The following is an 8,343-nucleotide window of genomic DNA, read 5'->3' on the forward strand; positions in this document are numbered from 1 at the left end:
TTGGAAATATTGGGGACGATCTTGAAAATATTGGAGGTGAGCTAAAAACTACACAGGATGACCTAGAAAATATTCAGGATGAGCTGGAAAATATTATGGATGAGCTGGAAATTATTAGGGTAGAGCTAGAAAATACTCTGGGTGACCTAAACAATATTTGGGTCAGCTCAAAAATATTAAGGGTGAATTGTTAACTATTAGGGTAGAGCTAGAAAATACAGGGGTTGGCCTAGAAAATATTTGGGATGAGCTCAATAGTATTAGGGATGAGCTGGAATTAATAAGGGTACAGCTACAAAAATACAGGGGCTGACCTAGAATATATTCGGAATGAGCTAAAAAAATATTAGGAATGAGCTGGAAATTATTAATATTAGGGTAGAGCTAGAAAATACTTGGGATGACCTAAAAAATATTCCTTATAAGCTAGGAAATATTAGGGATGAGTGGGAACTTATTAGGGTAGAGCTATTAAGTAATGGGGATGTACTAGAAAATATTTGGGATGACCTCAAAAGTATTAGGGATGGACTGAAAATTATTAGGGATGTGTTGCTAAATAATAGGAATGTGCTAGAAAATAGTGTAGAATATTTGAGATGAGCTAGAAAACTTTAGGGGTGAGCTAGAAAATATTGGGCATAAGCAAAAAAGTATTACGGATGAGCAAGAAAATTATGGGATTGAGCTAAGAAAAATATTAGAAGTGAGCTAAAATTACTGGGGATGAGTTAGAAAATATTAGGGATGAGCTAAAAAGTACTGTGGACGATCTAGAAAATATTTCAGATGAGCTGGAAAATACAGGGAATTAGTTAATAGTCTTGATGAGCTCGAATATATCATGAACAGCTAAAAATATTGAGGTAGAGCTAAAAAAACTTGGGATGAGCTTGAAAATATTGAGGATGATCCAGAAAATACTGGGGGAATATTGGGGATGACTTAGAAAATACTTAACATACAGTTAGATAATACTGGGGATGAGCTTGAAAATATTGGGGATCAGCCTGAAAATATTGGGGATGAGCTTGAAAATATTGGGGATGAGCTTGCAAATATTGGGGATGAGCTTGAAAATATTGGGGATGAGCTGGAAAATATTATGGATCAGCTGGAAATTATTAGGGTAGAGCTAGAAAATACTCTGGGTGACCTAAACAATATTTGGGTCAGCTCAAAAATATTAAGGATGAGTTGTAAACTATTAGGGTAGAGCTAGAAAATACAGGGGTTGGCCTAGAAAATATTTGGGATGAGCTCAATAGTATTAGGGATGAGCTGGAATTAATAAGGGTACAGCTAGAAAAATACAGGGGATGAATAAGAATATATTCGAAATGAGCTAAAAATATATTAGGAATGAGCTGGAAATTATTAATATTAGGGTAGAGCTATTAAGTAATGGGGATGTCCTAGAAAATATTTGGGATGACCTCAAAAGTATTAGGGATGAACTGGAAATTATTAGGGTAGAGCTTAAAAATACTGAGGATGACTTACATAATATTCGGAATGAGTTCGAAAATATTAGGGATGAGCTGAAAATTATTAGGGTAGAGCTAGAAAATACTGGGGATGACCTAAAAAATATTCGGGATGAGCTAAAAAATATTAGGGATGGGCTGAAAATTATTAAGGATGAGTTGCTAAATAATAGGAATGAGCTAGAAAATAGTGTAGAATATTTGAGATGAGCTAGAAAACATTAGGGGTGAGCTAGAAAATATTGGGCATAAGCAAAAAAATATTACGGATGAGCAAGAAAATTATGGGATTGAGCTAAGAAAAATATTAGAAGTGAGCTAAAATTACTGGGGATGAGTTAGAAAATATTAGGGATGAGCTAAAAAATACTGTGGACGAGCTAGAAAATATTTCAGATGAGCTGGAAAATACAGGGGATTAGTTAGTTAATATTCTTGATGAGCTCGAATATATTATGAACAGTTAAAAATATTGAGGTAGAGCTAAGAAAAACTTGGGATGAGCTTGAAAATATTGATGATGATCCAGAAAATACTGGGGAATATTGGGTATGACTTAGAAAATACTTAACATGGAGTTAGAAAATACTGGGGATGAGCTTGAAAATATTGGGGATGAGCTTGAAAATATTGGGGATGAGCTTGAAAATATTGGGGATGAGCTAAAAAAATACTGGGGAGTATTGGGGATGACTTAGAAAATACTTAGCATATAGCTAGAAAATATTGGGGATGGAGCTAGAAAATAGTTGGTAATATTCAGGATGAGCTAGAAAATACTGGGGATGAGCTAGAAAATACTGGGGATGATCTACAAAATATTGGGGATGGGCTAGAAAATACAGGGAAACACTGAGGATGAGCTAGAAAATACTTGGGATGAGCTAAAATTATTACCGTCGATCTAGAAATAAATGGATAGCTAAACAAAATATAGAGAATGAATTAGAAAATAATAGGAATGAGCTACAAATTATAGTGGGGAATATTTGGGAAGATCTAGAAAATGTTAGGGATGAGCTACAAAATATTAGGGATGAGGTAAAAAGTACTGGGCATGAGCTAAAAAAATATTACAGATGAGCTAGCAAATACTGGAAATGAGCTTTAAAAAAAGATTAGATATGAGCTACAAAATACTGATTAAGACTCAGACAACATTAGTGGTGAGCTTAAAATTACTGTGGACGAGCTAAAAAATATTACAAATTTACTGGTGTTGAGCTAGAAAATATTAGAGATGAGGTAAAAATATTATAGATGAGGTAAAAAATATTAGGGTAGAGCTAGAAAATACTGGGAATGGGCTAAAAGTTATTAGAGATGAGCTAAAAGATACTGGGGATGAGTTAGAAAATACTTTGGAATATTGGCGATGACTTAGAAAATACTTACCATAGCTAGAAAATAATGGGGATGGAGCTAGAAAATAGTGGGGAACACTGAGGATGAGCTAGAAAATGATGAGGATGAGCTAAAAATGTTTAAAGATGAGCAAAAAATAAATAGGGATGAGCTAAAAAATATTAGGGATGAGTTGCTAAATAATAGGAATGAGCTAGAAAATAGTGTAGAATATTTGGGATGAGCTAGAAAACATTAGGGATGAGCTAGAAAATATTAGGGATGAGCTAAAAAAAACACACACTGTGGACGAGCTAGAAAATACTACAGATGAGCTGGGGGGAAAGGGGGTGAGCTAGAAAATATTCTTGATGAGCTCCAAAATGTTATGAATCAGCTAAAAAATATTGAGGTAGAGCTAAAAAAATACTTAGGATGAGCTTGACAATATTGAGGATGGGCTAGAAAATACTGGGGAATATTGGGGATGACTTAGAAAGTACTTAGCATGGAGCTAGAAAATACTGGGGATGGAGCTGGAAAATTATGGATAAAATTCAGGATGAGCTGAAAAATACTGGGGATGAGCTAAAGTTATTAGGGATGAGTTACAAAATAATAGTAATGAGTTAGAAAAAAAGTGTGGAATATTTGGATGAGCTATAAAATATTACGGATGAGCTAGAAAATACTGGGAATGAGTTATAAAATATTAGGGATGAGCAAAAAAATACTGTGGACGAGCTAAATAATATTACAGATGAGCTATAAAATAGAGGGGAACACTGAAGATGAGCTAGAAAATACTGAGGATCAGCTAGAAATAAATAGGGATGAGCTAAAAAATATTAGGGATGAGCTAAAAAATATTAGGGATGAGTTAGAAAATAATAGGGATGAGCTAGAAAATAGTAGGGATGTGGTAGAAAATACAGGGGTTGAGGTAAAAAAAATATTAAGGATGAACTAGAAATTAATAGGGATGAGGTAAAAAATAATGGAGATGGGCTAAAAAAATTGTGAATGTGATTAAAATAATATTGGGGATGGGCTTGGAAATATTAAGGATCTGAAAATCTTGGGGATAAGATAAAAAAGGTTGTGGATGGGATACAAAAGTCTTTGAAATACTGCTGATGAGCAGAAAATTACTGGGGATGAGACAGAAAATACTGAGGATGAGTAGAAAATACTGGAGACGAGCTAAAATACCTTACGAATGAGCTAGAAAATAATAAAGATGAGCTAGAAAATACTTGGAATGAGCTAGAAAATATTAGGGAATAGCTTGAAAATATTAGGGATGAGCTAGAAAATATTATTAGGGATGAGCTAGAAAATATTTGGAATGAGCTAGAAAATACTGGGGATGAGCTAGAAAATATTAGGGATGAGCTAGAAAATACTGGGGGGTGAGCTAGAAAATAGTGGGGAATATTCCAAATGAACTAGAAAATACTGGTGACAGAGATAGAAAATACTGGGGAACATTGGAGATGAGCTAGAAAATACTGGGGAACATTGAGGCTGAAACAAGAAAATACTGGGGATGGATCTACAAAATATTGGGAATGAAGAAGAAAATACAGGGGAAGACTAAGAATGAGCTAGAAAATGCTGGGGATGAGCTAAAAATTATTAAAGATGAGCTAGAAATAAATAGGGATGAGCTAAAAAATATTAGGGATGAGTTGCTAAATAATAGGAATGAGCTAGAAAATAGTGTAGAATATTTGGGATGAGCTAGTAAACATTAGAGATGAGCTAGAAAATATTAGGGATGAGCTAAAAATAACAAACACTGTGGACGAGCTAGAAAATATTACAGATGAGCTGGGGGGGAAAAAAAGGGGATGAGCTAGAAAATATTCTTGATGAGCTAAAAAAAATATGAATCAGCTAAAAAAAATTGAGGTAGAGGTACAAAATAATTGGGATGAGCTAGCAAATACAGAGGAATATTGGGGATGACTTTAAAAAATACTTAGCCTGGAGCTAGAAAATACTGGGGATGGAGTTAAAAAATTGTGGGTAAAATTCTAGAAAATACTGGGGAACAGTCTGGATGAACTAAAAAATACTGGGGATGAGCTAAAGTTATTAGGGATGAGTTACAAAATAATAGTAATGAGTTAGAAAAAAGTGTGGAATATTTGGATGAGCTAGAAAATACTGGGAATGAGTTATAAAATATTAGGGATGAGCTAAAAAAAAAAAATACTGTGGACGAGCTAAAAAATATTACAGATGAGCTATAAAATAGAGGGGAACACTGAAGGTGAGCTAGAAAATACTGGGGATCAGCTAGAAATAAATAGGGATGAGCTAAAAAATTATTAGGGATGAGTTTGAAAATAATAGGGATGAGCTAGAAAATAGTAGGGATGTGGTAGAAAATACAGGGGTGGAGGTAAAAAATATTAAGGATGAACTAGAAATTATTAGGGATGAGGTAGAAAATAATGGAGATGGGCTAAAAACTATTGTGAATGTGATTAAAATAATATTGGGGATGGGCTTGGAAATATTAAGGATCTAAATATATTAGGGATAAGATAAAAAATGTTGTGGATGGGATACAAAAGTCTTTGAAAATTGCTGAGGAGCTAACAATTACCGGGGATGAGACAGAAAATACTGAGGATGAGCTAAAAAATATTATGGATCAGCTAAAAAATATTAGGGATTAAGTAGAAAATACTGGAGACGAGCTAAAATACGTTACGAATGAGCTAGAAAATATTAGAGATGAGCTAGAAAATACTTGGAATGAGCTTGAAAATATTAGGGAAGAGCTTGAAAATATTAGGGATGAGCTAGAAAATATTATTAGGGATGAGCTAAAAAAATTATTAGGGATGAACTAGAAAATACTTGGAATGAGCTAGAAAATACTGGGGGTGAGCTAGAAAATGTTAGGAAAATATTGGGGTATCTGTCATACACTGGGCAATTATGTTAAGTTCGCTAGTTTGCCCATACAGCTTTTCCTGAAGTGTCAATAGGGTTGTCCACGTTTCCTGTCTCAGGGTCAAAGACCTATGTGTCCAGCACTGGCTAGAGGATGTGAGGTGTGTGTGTGTGTGAGGATGTGAGGTGTGTGTGTGTATGTGTGTGTGTGTGTGTGTGTGTGTGTGTGTGTGTGTGTGTGTGTGTCCTGCACTGCTGAAGTTGTTTCACGGTTTGGTCCAGCCCTCTACACTGGCATCTTGCAGATTGTATTTCGGTGTTCATTCCAACACTAACCGGACAGAGAAGCCCACTGGGGCTAGGACAAAAGATTCTCCACTTTTCTGATCCCGTGGAAAAGAGCGCCTCGCTCATATTCAAAATTTACGGACCATAATATCGTCTAGTTTATCTCGTATAAAAGCAATTTTTAAACCGTTTTTGGTGCAGCATCTTCAGAAATCCAGATCGATCCATAAAAGTTGGCACATCAGATCAGAAGACAACAAATATAAAACAAAAACATGTACACATTTTCTGACATTCATACAAGTAGCACAGACAAAACAAATTCCAACTCCGTTTCTGATATTTTCAATTTTCACATTTTTATTCATTTTTTTATGGTGGTGGGGGAATGGGGCAAAGAGATATATTTTCAACAAAACTTTTCAACACAATGCTAATATGAATTTCAGAACTGTTGATTATGACAATTATTAAATGACTCTCATATATAACAAATCCCATAGAAAACACAGCGACCTCTGCCGAGGCCATAGCTGTTCCAAACACACACACACGCACACACATGTACTCAAAGCGCTACCACAACAAAGCAATCATTTCATCAATCTTTCACTCACTCGAGCTTTTACCCCCAAAAATGACACTCATTTGGAAATACAAATTATTGTCTCACAGAATTTCCAAAAAAAAAAAAAAAAAAGACCCAAAAAAAGCCCGTTTTTCTCCCCCCGCCCTCCCTTTCAATTCCTCTCACGCACAACAGCCACCAGTCAATGCCAAATGCTTTCACAAACTGACCAGGAACCAAAGCCCCAGCCATGTTCTACCACAGCCCTACCACAGCCGTGGTACAGACAGACCAGAGCTCAGCGTACTATGGCACCTACCACGCTCCCCCCCCCCCACCTTGCACAGGCGTCACAACTCCTGTTTTAGTTTTAGTAAGAGGTTTTACGGCGCTTGCAACTGCATGAGGTCATATTATGAGCGCCAAGGGGTGGGTGTCAACAGAGAAGTCCAAACGGGGGGGGAATCAGGCTTACTCTGCTCAACTCTCTAGCCTCACAACCCTTCTCCGTGGTCCCAAAGGACAGGAAAGCGCTGTGCAAGGGGAGCTCTTACATTTCCATGCCCTAAACTTTGCAGGAAAGAAAAAGGACCATTTGGCCAGAGGCAAAACTTCATCACTTCCCTCCCAGCTGAGAAAGAGAAGGGAACAAATAATCAAAGTCGAAGAACAATTGTGAGGCAGCGTGGTGGAATCAGGCTCTCGTCAATTTTTGGGCATGTACAGCTATTGGTATCATCTTAAAGCTTGTTCACTTGTCTTTATTTGGATGGAAAAAAAATATCCATTTATCTTGAATACAAGTCGAGATATTAGCGAAAGAAGGAGGTGGGGGTCACCTGTTTTCAGAGGTAAAATTAGTGAGAAAATGGCCACGAAAGATTTGTTATTTCCTTAGCTTAAGAGTCCGTGGTAACTGGAAATGTACTTTTTTGTGCCTTTAATCAACGTTTTTCAGAAAAACCCACACAGAAATTAGTTCTTTAATGGGCATGAAAGGTGTTGAGCCAAAAAACTAAAATTTGATAAAAATTCACAAACCTTCTGAAAAATGCAAGTTTCGTCATTTTGATTATTTTGACGAGAGCCTGATTCCACCACGCTGCCTCACAATTATTTTTTCCCTACAGTTTTATACTTTAAAAAAAGACCCAAACACCTAGACAAAAAAGAAATACAATTTCCAGTTCCCGCAACAACAGAAAAGCAAGAAGACAACACGTCAGAAAAGTATCTGTCGAGTCGCGTCGAGATAGACTGCCGGCAACCCTTCCTCATTACCCTGTAGATACTGCAATGTCACAGGCAGGTGAAAACGTCTAAATCAAAAGTAACAACGTCTAGGTAAAAAAAAACAACGGAATCTAGGCTCCCCCGACACATACACACCAATAGATAATATACAGATGCATGAGAAAAATATAGGAAACAATTCTTGTATTTTTATCAATAGTAAAAAGATAAACTCCTTCACAAGAAACGGATGCCGTGTATGAGGATCTACATAGATATAATGATTCCATGGTAAAATTCTGATTGACGAAGCGGTACAAAGAACAACAATGAAATTATGGTGTCAGACGACGATGGAATTGAAACGTACGATTCACGGGACGAGGGATGATTTCATGGCATTTGTGAGACCTGAACCAAAAGAAGAGCGGTGAGATCTATGATATTTACGTGTGCTAAACAGGAGCCCTGGAGGGAAAGAACCCAGCAAAGACAAAGCACAGCCCGCCCGCC

The sequence above is a fragment of the Aplysia californica genome, unplaced genomic scaffold (assembly GCF_000002075.1).
Source record: "Aplysia californica isolate F4 #8 unplaced genomic scaffold, AplCal3.0 scaffold01477, whole genome shotgun sequence".
NCBI lineage: Eukaryota > Metazoa > Mollusca > Gastropoda > Aplysiida > Aplysiidae > Aplysia > Aplysia californica.